Source organism: Eubalaena glacialis, chromosome 6, assembly GCF_028564815.1.
Source record: "Eubalaena glacialis isolate mEubGla1 chromosome 6, mEubGla1.1.hap2.+ XY, whole genome shotgun sequence".
NCBI classification, from domain to species: Eukaryota; Metazoa; Chordata; class Mammalia; order Artiodactyla; family Balaenidae; genus Eubalaena; species Eubalaena glacialis.
In genome coordinates, this window is record NC_083721.1 from 47,253,935 (window position 1) to 47,269,061 (window position 15,127).

Consider the following 15,127-nt stretch of genomic DNA (forward strand, 5'->3'; position numbering starts at 1 on the left):
CAATAAATGGCCACCCTTGATTTTCAGATGCCAGTTGGTGTAACTATACGTATTTTCATCTAGTGCAAATTTCTGCATTTTTTTCTGCCAAGATATAAAAGTCTTTAGTTGTATTTTGGCATTTCTCTCCAATATTCTTTAAACATCTCCAATAGTACTTCGTAAGTCGCTTACAGAAGTCATTCCAACCAAAGAATAAAGTTCAACTAGATCTGGACACGTTCCCTGATTTAAATTATCTAGGTACCCTTATTCCCTGCTACTCTATTTGGACTTCCCTCAACTTCCTACTCCCCTACGACTCATATTTCTCTATTAATATTTGAGATTTAGTTTGCAGAAACTAACACAACATTGTAAATCAATCGTACTTCAATAAAACAAATTAAATTTTTTAAAAAAATACTATCTAATCACTTAAAAATGACCTCACCAATATACAGAAAAAAAGAGGAAAGAAACACATCATCAACAACAGATGAGTTAGTGTGGTAGCTTTATAGGTAATTTTTTTTCTTTTTTCTATTTTCTAAAAATATGGAAATATTTTTCACTTCTATTTCAGTTCAACCAGACATGGCTTAGGCTCAAACTAAGAATTCACCAGACTATGGGAAATCTTATACCACTGCATGTGTAAAATATATTTTTACTTAACAAATATTCATTCAGCATCTATTACTTACTAATGAAGAAAGAGCCAAAAGGTTCCCAGATGGAACAGTCTTACTGCAGTTTGGAGAAACCCATCATATTTTGTCCCTACAGCCTGTGTGTACCTGTTCTCCAGGTGAAATGCCCTTCTTCCATTTCCACCTCTCTACATTCTTACTCACCTTCCAAGGCCAATTTCAAATGCTAATTTACCAACGAAATCTGCCCTAATCCCCTCATCTAAATATGCCTTTGACAATTCAGAAGTCCCATCATATCCTGCCTTAAGATCAGCTGTGTATGTTGAGGCCTTACGGGATGGGGGATATGTCCCTTATAGGCAAAAAATGTATTTTAGTAGTTTTCTTAGATTCTCCATAGGACCTAGCATGATATGCCACAAGTACTTTTTGAAAAAAGGAAACAATTAAAGGTAATTAATCTACTCTGTTAACACTTCCCTATTCAGGAAGTAAATCAGCCCTCTCAAATCATAGTCAGATAGAACATGAGAGAGAATACTAAACACTGGCTGGGATAGTTAGGAGGATTAACTTTTTTCAACCTTTTTCTCTAGTCAGATTGGTTCTTTTGTGTAGAAACAATGTCCTCATTGGTAGGTTGGTAGCTCTTAATCTCAGCTGGATGGAATTTCATCTTGTTTTCAGCTGGATAGAAGTAGGCTGGTTATATGCTTGTTAGTATTTAAGAAGTCCCTTACCTTGGTGGGTAGCACTTTTTATGCCTGGTTTTTCCTAAAGTTGAGATGGCATCCCAGGCAGAGGGCCTTCTTTCTGAAGAGTGTAGGGTTGCTATTAATCAAATAGCATCTTATGAGCTGCATGTCAGTGATGCTTATTTATCTATGGTTAGTATGGGTCCTTGAGCCACTGTGAGGGAGGTTTCAGCTCTGATCTGGATAATATATCTTATATATCCTTTCTAATTGTGGTTATGGCCATGTTTTTTGTTTGATACTAGATGTAACAACAATTTAGTGGCTGGGATTTTGCTTCTCTGTGGCCCGATGATTTAGAGCTGTGATTGCAAACTGTGGGCTATTATTGGGAGAATCACAGTTCTTTTCCAGAGGATTCCCAAAACTTGTATGGGCATCAGACACTGTTATAAATAATTTTTCACCCGTCTGCTATTTTAGAGCTAATGTAGATGTGGTAGGGTTAATGAAATAGATTGACTTTACAACGTCACTTAATTTATGCTGGACTTCTGCCACTTGTCAACATAATTACTGGTTATAGTGTTAGCATATAGGGTTCATAAATCTGACCCTTAAAGAGGCCTAATGGCAAAATGCTAGGCACCAACATGTTAGAATCTGGGTGGCTTCTCTTTGAAGTAGCCTGGGTTCAGGAAGGCAGCTGGGGCCTTCTGGAAGTCAAAGGACAAACTGAGGACCCTGGACTGAACAAAGAAGGCCTCTTTTGGGTAGCCACAGAGACAACAAAGTGAGTTTGTGTGAGATTACAGTCTTAAACATAGACTTCTCTCACCTCCAGTCTCTTCCTATTCTTATCCCTGTCTCAGGCCTGTTATTACATTGAAGATACAGAAGTGCCTTCTTTTCATACATTCTTCCAAGACCAAGCTGAGGTGAAGAGGGAGCATGCAAAGCAATTCATAAAATATCTAAGAAAATATAAGTGTAAAGTCTGCCTTCCGGTGATTAAGGTGACTATGTAACTTTGTTATGATGATCTCCATGGGGCCTTTGCTGGGTCTAGAGAACTAAATTATTAGTTGCTACCTGACTTGTTAGCTTACTCATGTTCCTACATGGGATTTGAGGGCAAGCATGTGTCTTCTTTGTAGCCTCTTCATATCATTTTGAGTGAACTTTAGCCGCTAAATGTATGTTTGGCTTTTCTCAAGGAGCCATACAAAGTGTCATCTCTGGGCCAGCAGCACCAGCATCACCTGGGAGCTCACTGGAAATGCAGATTCATTGACCTCACTCTGATAAACTGAATCAGACTCTCTAAGGATGGGGCCCAAGGAGCTGTGTCTTACCAAGCTCTCCAGATGATTCTAATCCTCTGTATAGTTTGAGAAGAACTACTGGTCTCTTCCTAGAGCTGTTAGTATCCTATATTAGATCTTTAATTCAGATGTACACTCAGGTATTTAATACAGCTGTCTCTTCAATGTAGTAAAACAAACTCTTTTTCACTGGAACAGACACTAAAGAAACAATCTGAGCCTTAGTCGAAGGTATTACATTTAGAAATATTCCTACTTATCTGAGGGGGTGTCTTTTAACTCCAGGTCTATAAAGAAAACTAAATGTCTGGTGACTGAACTGAACCACCATCCAAAGCTAATGAAATCCCAAAGCTAATGGAATAGTGCATATAACTGTGCTAGTGGTACCCATGCTTTGTAGAACATTAAAGTCACCTGGAGAGCTTTTAAAAACACTGCTCCTCTGTACCAATTAAGTCAGAATGTCTGCAGTTGAAAGCCAGACATCAGTATTTAAGGTGCTCCACTGATTCCATTGTGCCAGGAAGTGTGGAAATCATTGACCTCTGAGAACCTAGTCATAAATCTACCCAGGAAGTAGGATGTAACCAAGCTGTGCCTCAGGTAGGATAGTGACTCCCCTGTTTCTCTCCAACAGAGGCCCGATATAGATAACTGGGGAACTGGCAAACAAGCTGTAGAGTCTGCTCTGCAGTTGGAGAAAGCGTTAAACACGTTGCTGCAAGAACTGAAGACCTTGGCTTCTAAGAATAAAGAAACCAATGTAAGTAGTAAACTGGTTCTGAAAGCAGTGTCATCTTTCACTTCTGGATTATGGCTTGCTTTTGGGAAAGAGCCCAAGGCAATGGATTATCTAATGTGTCTATTTCCCCCGAAGGAAATATATGAACTTATTTCTTGGAGTAGTTGGGAAGTGGGAGGAGTAGGTGTCCTGGTAAGGAGAAATGCAACTCAATACAAGATGGGAAGAAGACTTCTCAGGAATAATGTACTCTGGATATAAATAAACACATCTTGAGAACCACTGTCCTAGACTGCCCCTACAAAAGTGAATGTCAGGGGTGACCTATTCTATAGACTTCTCTGAAGTATTCTGGGTTAATAGTGAGCACTCTAGCTCGCAGTGGTAACTTATTTCTCACCAACCCTTTAACTTCTCTGGAAGTCGAAGTGAAGAAAATGACCTAGTAGAAAAGTTATCAACCTAGATGCATATTGGACTCGCTGAGGAGCCCTGAAAATGATCAAATGCCTGAGCCTTATGCCAGAACACTAAAATTTAAATCCTTGAATGGGGTCTGGGAGCCTACTCGAAACTTACATGTCATTGAGATAGGGTGGAAAAACATTGCAGTAGTAGCTTATTACTTAAATTAATCTGTACTTTTGATGAGATGCCTTAACACTCATACTCATTGAAAGTGGATGTTTGTATTCATCTAGAGGTCTTGAAGGTCATAGATCAGTGCTCTTTGAACTTCAATATGCATATGAATTGCCTAGTCGCTTCTTAAAATATAGATTCTGATCTAGTAGGCCTGGAAGGGATTCAGGATTCTGCATTTCTGACAAGCTCCTAGGACTGCTGGACTAGGACTGAGCTATAATTTGGGTAGCAAGATCTTAGATTGCCTCCCATTGCAGACAAGGGCCTTGATGAGTTCTTCCTTGTTTTATTTCTGTAGCTCTCACGCTTCATGAAAAAGTTCCTGGATGAACAGACCAGGAACATAAGCTATCTGGAATACCAGCTTAACTATCAGAAGGACTTAGAAAAGGCGGCCCAGAGTGAAGGACAGCCTGAAAAAGCTGCTGAAGCATCTGAAACATCAGGTAAAGAGACAACATCTGAAGGCAACACAGCAAATCTTCCCACCCAGCAGGTCCCAAAGTCAGCTACTTAAGAATCTTGATCTTCTCCATTTGACAGAAGTGTGCTTTCCTTTTCACCTCACAAATAAATCTGTTTTGCATTATAATTATGTGTAAAGAGATTGATATTGGAGCACAAGAAGGGTTAGGTTCATTAATGTGAGTTTGGTGAAAGCTTCCTGAGGTACAGTGGGTGCATTTAAAAAAAAAAAAAAAGGCTTTCCTCAACACCCGGATACAGAGTCAGGATTTGGTGAATTCAGCTAGTCCAAGTGGATATAGCAGAAATTAAGTAGTGAAACCTTAGATCTCCCTAATGTTCTCCTCCCCCAGCTTGTATACACATCTTAAGTTTACAAAATAGTAGGGTTTTCTAAGTAAATGCAAAGCTAAAACTTAAACAAGAACTCTTGGTCTAGAAAAGGTGACTCTCACTTGAAAGATATACAGTGAATAGGCAGTTGCAACCCAGGTGCATTTCCACAGCTGGAGGTAGGCATAGGGAACAGGAGGGTACCTAGGCAATTAAGACACTACAGACAAGTGTTGGGATGGCCCTACCCCCTCCACTGTGGGCTACCTAGCAAGCTACTGGGGTAATTGCTTTCAGGAGCAAACAATGAGCATGCAAGCTTGAGTCAGACCCAAGGACCTCAGGTGGCTAGTACCACCTGGGAAGAAAGGGGGCGCTATAGGATTGTGTCCTGGCTTTAAAACTGACCAGCTCCATGGCCTTGAATAAGTTTTTATTTACCACACTCATTGATACAGTTTAGTCACCTGTAAAGTAGGATTAATATTACTTAGTTCATAAAGTTAATAAGAGGATTAAGTATGTAAAGTATCTAAAAACAGCACCTGCTCAGATTATGTATTCTGTTATTTGTATAATAAACAGTGCCATTTCTTAAACTTGGAAAGCCAGTACATAATGGAAGCACTTAGAATAAGAAAACATGTCACTGAAATTGAGACAGAATCTTAAAACATTTAATATTAGAAGTATCTTGTTCTACATATTTAATCATCACCACAAACCTATGAGATAGGTTCTTTTTTATCTCCATTTTACAGATGACACTGAGACAAAGCAGTAACTTGCCCAAAGTCATACTGCTACTTAGTGGTGGAGCTGAGGAAGGATTAATTAACTGTCTGATAAATATTCTCTATTATGGTGTTCATGAAAAGTGATGTTGAATTGCTTAAAAAGCTTGATTTCCACTTTATGTTTATGTTTTGCTGAAACTACTTATTTTTGAACCACGCTTCTTTTATTTTATTTTTTTAAATTGTGGTAAGAATACTTAACTTGAAATCTACCCACTTAAATTTTTAAGTGCACAATACAGTATTGTTGGGACTTCCCTGGTGGTCCAGTGATAAAGAATCCGCCTTCCAATGCAGGGGACACGGGTTCCATCCCTGGTCATGGAACGAAGACCCCACAGGCCACGGGGCAACTAAGCCCGCGCACCACAACTACTGAGTTCACGCGCCTCAACTAGAGAGAGAGGGGAAAAAAAAAGAAACCCACGTGCCACAACAAAGAGCCCCCGCGCCGCAAGGAAATATCCCACATGCCTCAACGAAGATCCCACCTGATGCAACTAAGACCCAACGCTGCCATAAATAAATAAATAAATATTTTAAAAATACAGTCTTGTTAACTATAGGTACTATGTTGTACAACAGATCTTTAGAACTTATTCATCTTGCGTAACTGAAAATTTATATGAATTGAACAGCCCCCCACATCCCCTTTCTTTTGAATGTATGTCCATGTTTACTCTGTTCTTCTATTCATTCCTATGTTGCATGAATGTTTTTAGCTTGTCATTACTACTGCAATCACTGTGCAAAAATCCATATGCCATGTATGCTTTAAAATGTTCAATGCCCACTCGTTATGTTACATTTGTATTAATAAAGATTGCACATTAAAAAAAAAAGTATCTTGTTCTAAACAAGAACAAGTGATCATAAGAAAGAACCAACTAGATATCTTGGAAAAATTCAAGTTAACAAATGGGCTGAATATTCAAATACACACAGTTAATCAAATGAGTGGTCTAGAAGTAAGCTAAGATTCTCTGACAAAGGAGTAAAGAAATGGTCTTTAAAATGTTAAAACATGGAGTTCCAACAAAAGATCTAATTAGAGTTCCAAGAGGAAAGAAACTGAGAAAGATCCATTATAGTGAAATTTTAGAGCATCAAGGATGAAAAAGTTTGCCTAAGTCATCATTTAAGAAAACCTGATGTATCTCAATATTAGAAGCAAAGAAATGAAAAAACATCTTCAAAATGCTGAGAGGGAAAATTAGTAGAGTTAGGGTAGAATAGACCTATTCAGACATACAAACATTAAGCTCACAGATGCTTTTAACCCAAAGAGCTTCACTGTGAACAATATCATTGTTTACAAGCAAAATATAAGGGCATGGGCTTCTACAGGCAGGTCCAAAGTAGTCTGGCTGATATTAACATTCTATAGTGCTTTATGCTTTAGCAATTCTAGTGGGAAATGGTATGCCCCCAGGGAATAGTCAACCACATAGTGGACTTCTTGTCCTACCTCTTCACACCTTTTCTACAAGTCACACATCTTGAAAATCACTGCCACGGCGAGCTTGTCACCACTGGAGAAATACTAGTTTACAAAGCATTCTTGAATAAATTCTCACTTTTATAATTACTAATTTATATCCAATTTTATACTTGTTAATGAATGATAGAAATTCACATTAAATTGGGAATAAGACAAGACTGCATTATGCTCAGCACTACTTATTGTTTTTTCTGAATGTTCTCAAGCAGCGTTTCTCAACCTCAGTACTACCAACATTTTGAGGCAAATGACCCTTGTTATGTGGAGTAATCCTTTGCATTGTAAGGTGTCTAGCAGCATCCCTGGCCTCTACCTACTAGATGGAACCTTCTCCAGTTGTGGGAAAACTGTTTCCAGACATTGCCAAATATCTCTTGAGAGGCAAAAATCACCCTGTTTGAGCACCACTATTATAGGCAATGCAATAGAAAAGCTAAAGGAAAAGATCTGTTTGAAAAAAACTTATTTAATGTGATATGATTATAACTAGAACTGAAAAACTATTATAACTTACAAGAAAGTTATAAACTTTCTTGTAAGTTATAAGTTATCCTGCATCCTGGCTGGATGCAGGATGAATATCTACAAATCAACTTTTCATATACAGTATCAACAAATAGAGAAAATATTTTTTAAAAGATATCTTGTTTAGCCACAAATATCAATACATAAAATATCTAGGAATAATTTTAACAGAAGTAGCTTGGAACCTTTATAAAATAAAACTAAAATGTTTCCTGAAAGAAAGAAGCTTTGAATAATGAAAAGAGAAGAGGAAGATTAAATTTGAAAATTGTGACACCTTCCAAATCAAAGGTCTAAAGCAATTTTGTTCATGATCCTAACAGGATTTTGAGGGTTTAGACAGTTTAGTACCAAAGAGGAAGCTCCGGTCATGGGGAAAAACAAGGAAACACACATAAAACTTCCTTAACATCATTAGTCACTGGGAAATACAAACCCCAAAATTACAATGAGTCACTATATAATCATCAGAATGGCTAAAATTAAAATGACTGTCAACACCATATGCTGGCAAGGTGGTGAAATAACTGAATCTCTCACACATTGTTGGTGAAAATGTAAAGTGGTACAATCACTTTGGAAAAAGACATGTCATTTTATCTTATAAAATAAGCATATACATACCTCATGCCTTTTGGGAGGACACAATTCAGCCCATAATAAATAATAACATTGTTAACTAAAATTGAGTAGAGAAAGCTACAAAGAAAAGAAAGGAAGGAGTTACAAGCTAATTCACTTGATATTCATAGTAGGAGTCAATAGATACTGCCTGAAGAAAGAGGGTTCTAAGAGTTTTATGTAAAAGTCTAACTATAAAGACAGTCACTAGAATAAAAATATCATAAGGACTATAATTTTTAATATAACAGCCTCCATAGTGAAAGCTTATATAAATACAATCATCATATTACATTTTATTTTGTAACCCTTATGTTAGTCCTTGTTTTAGCCATAGTTTCATTGTTAAATACATTCAGTGTTCACTCTCAGGACTTTTGCTGATGTTTCCCTGATCATTTTTCTGCTTGGGTCAATTTTGTTCTTTGGGAGGTACTTCAGCAAGGCCTAATGCAGATAGTATTCCCTCAGTCTATGAATTTGCAGAAATTTTTGCCTGTACATTTGACACTTGAAGAATATCTTGGATGGATTTAAAATCCTTGGCTCAAACTTTCCTCAAGTATCTGATAAATATTGTTCTGTTTCTGTTAGCATTGACTCTAGCTATGCCAACTTGTCTCTTTCCCTTATAAAGGACACAATGTTTTTGCCCAGATTCTCAAAGTGCGCTACTAGTGTTAGTAGGCTACATCTTGTGTTGGCAGGGTACGTGTTAGTAGGATATGTCTTGGTATTGATCATTCTGAGATAGTTTTTTTCCATATCTTGGATATGCTTTTTAATATACAAATTCAAGTCCTATTTCACAGCATTTTCTAGTGTTTGCTTTACTCCATTCTTTTGTATTTCCTCCAACTGGAAGAACTCCAATTATTCATATTTTGAATCATTTTTGCCTACCATTTATAACATTTACTTTAAAAAAATCTTTTCTTTTTTTTTTTTTTAATTAATTAATTTATTTTTTATTTTTGGCTGTGTTAGGTCTTCGTTTCTGTGCGAGGGCTTTCTCTAGTTGTGGTGAGCAGGGGCCACTCTTCATCGCGGTGCGCAGGCCTCTCACTGTCGTGGCCTCTCTTGTTGCACAGCACAAGCTCCAGACGTGCAGGCTCAGTAGTTGTGGCTCACGGGCCTAGTTGCTCCACGGCATGTGGGATCCTCCCAGACCAGGGCTCGAACCCGTGTCCCCTGCATCGGCAGGCAGATTCTCAACCACTGCGCCACCAGGGAAGCCCCACATTTACTTTAAAAAAATCTTTTTGCTTATTTCCCTTATACTTCATTTTTTCCATATGTATACTCTGTGTCCTGCTGTGCTTTCTATAGGGTCTATTTCTTCTTATGCTATTTGTAATTTAGTCTTTATTTATGAAATGATTCTGTTTATTCCATTTCTTTCCTAAATTTTACTAGGTACCATTTCAAATCTTCCTATTGACTGACCATCAGCTTCCTTTGGTGGCCAAGTCTTCCCTGTGTTAATGTATCTATTTATTTTTTAAAGGTTACACTCCATTTACAATTATTACAAGATATTGGCTATATTCCCCAAGTTGTACAATACATCTCTGTAGCTTATCTTACACCCAATAGTTTGTACCTCCCACTCCCTCACCCCTTCACCCTTCCCCACACTGGTAACCACTAGTTTGTTCTCTGTATCTCTGAGTCTGCTTCTTTTTGTTATGTTCACTAGTTTATTGTATTTTTTTAGATTTCATGTATAAGTGATATCTTGTAGTATTTGTTTTTCTCTGTCTGATGTATTTCACCTAGCATTATGCCCTCCAAGTCCATACACGTTGCTGCAAATGGCAAAATTTCATTTTTTTTTATGGCCAAGTAGTGTCCCATTGTGTCTATGTGTGTGTGTATATATATATATATATATATATATATATATATATATATATATATATATATATATATATATATATATCACATTTTCTTTATCCAGTCATCTGTTGATGGATACTTAGGTTGCTTCCATACCTTGGCAATTGTAACTAATGCTGCTATGAACGTTGGGGTCCATGTATCAATACCTTTTCGAATTAGTGTTTTTGGTTTTTTTCAATATTTACCCAGGAGTGGAATTGCTGGATCATACTGTCGTTCTATTTTTAGTTTTTTTGAGAAACCTCCGTACTGTTTTCCACAGTGGCTGCACCAATTTACATTCCTACCAACACTGTAGGAGGGTTCCCTTTTCTCCACATCCTCGCCAACATTTGTTATTTGTGTTCTTTTTGATGATAGCCATTCTGACCAGTATGAGGTGATATCTCATTGTGGTTTTGATTTGCATTTCCCTGATTATTAGTGATGTAGAGCATCTTTTCATGTGCCTGTTGGCCATCTGCATTTCTTCTTTGGAAAAATATATATTCAGTCCTTCTGCCCATTTTTTAATTTTTATTTTTTTGATGTTGAATTGTATGAGCTGTTTATATATGTTGAATATTAACCCCTTATAGGTCATATCATTTGCAAATATTTTCTCCCATTAAGTAGGTTGTCTTTTTGTTTTGTTGATGGTTTCCTTTGCTGTGAAAAACTTTGTTTTATTTAGGTCCCATTTGTTTATTTTTGCTTTTGTTTCCTTTGCTTTAGGAGAGGGATCCAAAATAAATATTGCTGCAATTTATGTCAAAGAGTGTTCTGCCTATGTTTTCCTCAAGGAGTTTCATAGTATCTGGTCTTACATTTAGGTCTTTAATCCATTTTGATTTTATTTTGTATATAGTGTTAGAGAGTGTTCTAATTTCATTCTTTTACATGTAGCTGTCCAGTTTTCCCAGCACCACTTATCGAAGAGACTGTCTTTTCTCCATTGTATATTCTTGCCTCCTTTGTCATAGATTAATTGACCATAGTGCATGGGTTTATTTCTGGGCTGTCTTTCCTGTTCCATTCTATGTGTCTGTTTTTGTGCCAGTACCATACTGTTTTGATTACTGTAGCTTTGTAGTATAGTCTGAAGTCAGGGATTGTGATTCTTCCAGCTCTGTTCTTTCTCTAGATTGTTTTCACTATTTGGGGTCTTTCATGTTTCCATACAAATTTTAAAATTATTTGTTCTAGTTCTGTGAAAAATGCCATTGGTACTTTTATATGGATTGCATTGAATCTGTAGATTGCCTTGGGTAGTATGGTCATTTTAACAATATTGATGCTTCCAATCCAAGAACACAGTATATCTTTCCATCTGTTAGTGTCATCTTCAATTACTTTCATCAGTGTCTTATAGTTTTCCAAGTACAGATGTTTTGCCTCCTGAGGTATTTTATTTTATTTTATACCTAGGTTTATTCCTAGGTATTTTATTCTTTTTGATGTGATGGTAAATGGGATGTTTCCTTAATTCCTCTTTCTGATAGTTCGTTGTTAGTGTATAGAAATGCAACAGATTTCTGTATATTAATTTTGCATCCTGCAACTTTACCAAATTCACTGATGAGCTCTAGTAGTTTTCTGGTGGCATTTTTCAGATTTTCTGTGTATAGTATCATGTCATCGGCAAACAGTGACAGTTTTACTTCTTCCTTTCCAATCTGGATTCCTTTCATGTATTTTTCTCCTCTGATTGCTATGGCTAGGACTTCCAAAACTATGTTGAATAAAATTGGTGAGAGTGGGCATCCTTGTCATGTTCCTGATCTTAGAGGAAATGCTCTCAACTTTTCACCATTGACTATGATTTCCATTTGCATGGAATACCTTTTTCCATCCCCTCACTTTCAGTCTGTATGTGTCCCTAGGTCTGAAGTGAGTCTCTTGTAGGCAGCATATGTACAAGTCTTGTTTTTGTATCCATTCAACCACTCTGTGGCTTTTGGTTGAAGCATTTAGTCTGTTTATATTTAAGGTAATTATCACTGTGTATGTTCTTATTGCCATTTTGTTAACTGTTTGAGATTTGTTTTTGTATGTCTTTTTTTGCCATTCTTCTTCTTTTGTTCTCTTCTCCTGTGATTTGATGACTACCTTTAGTGTTATGTTTGGATTCCTTTTTCTTTTTTAATTGTGTATCTATTATAGGTTTTTGGTTTACAGTTACCATGAGGTTTTTTTTTTTATAGCTGTCTGTATACATAATTGTTTTAATTGCTGATCTCTTCATTTCAACTGCACTTTTAAAACCCTGCATTTGTATTCTCCTCCCCTCATGATTACTGTTTTTGATATAATATTTAATAGCTAATTGTTTCATGTATCCCTTAACTGCTTATTGTAAATATAGATGATTTTACTTCTCTTGTCTTTTATCCTCCCTACGAGTTTTGTTTGTGGATGATTTCCTACCTTTACTGTGTGTTTGCCTTTACTGCTGAGTTTTTCACTTCACAATTTTCTTGTTTCTAGTTGTGGCCTTTTCTTTTTTGCCTAGAGAAGATTCTTTAACATTTGTTGTAAAGCTGGTTTGGTGGTGCTGAACTCTTTTAATTTTTGCTTGTCTGTAAAGCTTTTGATTTCTCCATCAAATCTGAACAAAAGCCTTGCTGGGTAAAGTATTCTTGGTTGTAGGTTTTTCCCTTTCATCACTTTAAATATATTGTGCCATTCCCTTCTGGTCTGCAGAGTTTCTGCTGAAAAATTAGCTGATAGCCTTATGGGAGTTCCCTTGTATGTTGTCATGTATTTATTTTTTATTGTTTTCTTTCCTGTCTGCAATTGCATCAAGATTTTATCCCTCTTTATTCATGTTGGAATGTTATATTGCACTTTTCTTCTGCTTTGGGCTGATGTTTTTGTAGGGAGTGTTGTTAATCTGTAGGGAAGTTTTGTATCTATTTTCAGGTCTTTTTTTTGCCCTTTTGTTTCCCTAGAGCAGCTTCCTTTGGATGTTTTAGTTGCACAATACTTTGTCAACTGTATTTAAATAAGTCAGATTTTTCTCAGTTAGAAGGAGGATCTTTTGAAGTGAGGGAAGGGGTAGCTTTCCCAGTTTCTCAGTTGAAGAGCTCCCTCTTCTATTGCTATTATAAATTGCACTTCTGGTACTAAGTCTTACCTAAATTTCAGATCTTAACTTGGTTCACAAAGGCTCCCACCACCAGTTCCAAACTTCTATAGTATCTTCACCACCTCTGGTGAAGAAGCACTTTCACCAAGGAATCTTGTCCTAATTTCCACTTTCTGACTCCCCTCTTATTTATTTATTTATTATTCATCAAATAACCCTTTATTTAATTATTTTCCTTTGTAGTTCTTAACTAGCTAGGCATTCCACTGCACCACTGTTGATGTCATCTCTGATGTCGTGAGGGTGGCAGCCATCAACACTGCAACCCACGGGCTGGAAAATCCCCAGGATCTCTTTAATGGTTCCAGAGAGCTCTCTAGCTAAAGATCAGTGCCTCATCTGTTGGGCAACGTTGACAATCTCATCAAAAGTGATGTTTCCACCGTGCTTAATGTTTTTCTGCTTCTTTCTTTCTCTTGGCAGTTCTTTGACAGCTTTGATGATCAGGACGGAGGCAGAAGGTACCATCTCAATCTGGGCCTGTGTGTTCTGAATGGTCAGTTTCACTGTAATCCTCAGACTCTTCCAATCACTAGTTGCCTTGGTGATGTCATCACCAACCTCTTTTGGAGACAGACCTAGGGAACCGATATTGCTGGCCAGGGCAAATGTGGCACCGACTTCCCCATCAGTGCACCTCAGATATACAGCTTTTATCTCCTTGGGGTTGAACTTAGGCGGCAAGTTGGAGGTGGCTGGTGTCATATGAACCCATATTTGGGATGACCCAAGAAAGTTGCACCTTGGCCGCATCAAGCTGAAAGCTGACAGCTCCCTTCTGTTTTAAAAGTGCTATTTTCTCAAATCTGCCACCTCTGTGTGACTCCTCGCCCAAACATATTCTAAGCCTTCTATCGCCAACCCTCTCATTGCACCTGCCCTCTTTGATCACAGATGTTCTCACTGGTGATCTGACCTCATCCTTTTGGGAGTGAATATTTACTGTTGATTTCTCACATCTGCCACTTCTAGGACCCTTCTGCACATCCTGTTCTCAGAAACACCTGCAGCACTGTTGTGGCTTCCTGAACTAAAACTTATGACTTCAGATGCCCAAAACCTTTATCATCCGGGATACTTAAAGGAAGAGTAGAGGAGAAAAAATCCAGTAATAATAGATGTCATAAAGAACACACTAAAATGTTTACTTCCTAAATGTGAGGAATACCCCTTGAGTGCAAAAATCATATCATTTGTCTGCTAAAGAGGGTTCAGGAATAGGGCTATGCTGACAGAAGGTCCTTCGGGAAACATTAGGTACATAAATGCAAAAAGGCAAGCCTTCATAAAGAATCATGAAGATAACCTGGAGTGGAGGAAGGCAGTTGATTTTGTGACTACAGAAAAGAGAGATACTGGGCTTCCCTGGTGGCGCAGTGGTAAAGAATCCGTCTGCCAATTCAGGGGACACGGGTTCGAGTCCTGGTCTGGGAAGATCCCACATGCTGCGGAGCAACTAAGCCCGTGTGCCACAACTACTGAGCCCGCGTGTGACACCTACTGAAGCCCACGCGCCTAGAGCCCATGCTCCACAATAAGAGAAGCCACTGCAATGAGAAGCCCGCGCACCACAACAAAGAGTAGCCCCTGCTCGCCACAACTAGAGAAAGCCCGTGGGCAGCAACGAAGACCCAACGCAGCCAAAAAAATAAATAAATAAAAATAAATAAATTTATAAAAAAAAAAAGAAAAGAGAGATATTGCTTTAGAAAAAAATATCAAAATCACTTAGCCTAGATTGCTATCCTGGTCCTTTCTCACCTACAGGAAATTCTTACAAATGGATGATCCAGAAATCTCCAACTCAAACA

The 15,127-nt window shown here is 37.7% G+C and overlaps 1 pseudogene; it reads right to left on the minus strand.

Moving 5' to 3' along the window:
• Positions 1-13,502: 13,502 nt before the first annotated feature.
• LOC133093756 (large ribosomal subunit protein uL11-like) lies at positions 13,503-14,069 on the minus strand (annotated as a pseudogene).
• Between the last annotated feature and the right edge of the window lie 1,058 nt (positions 14,070-15,127).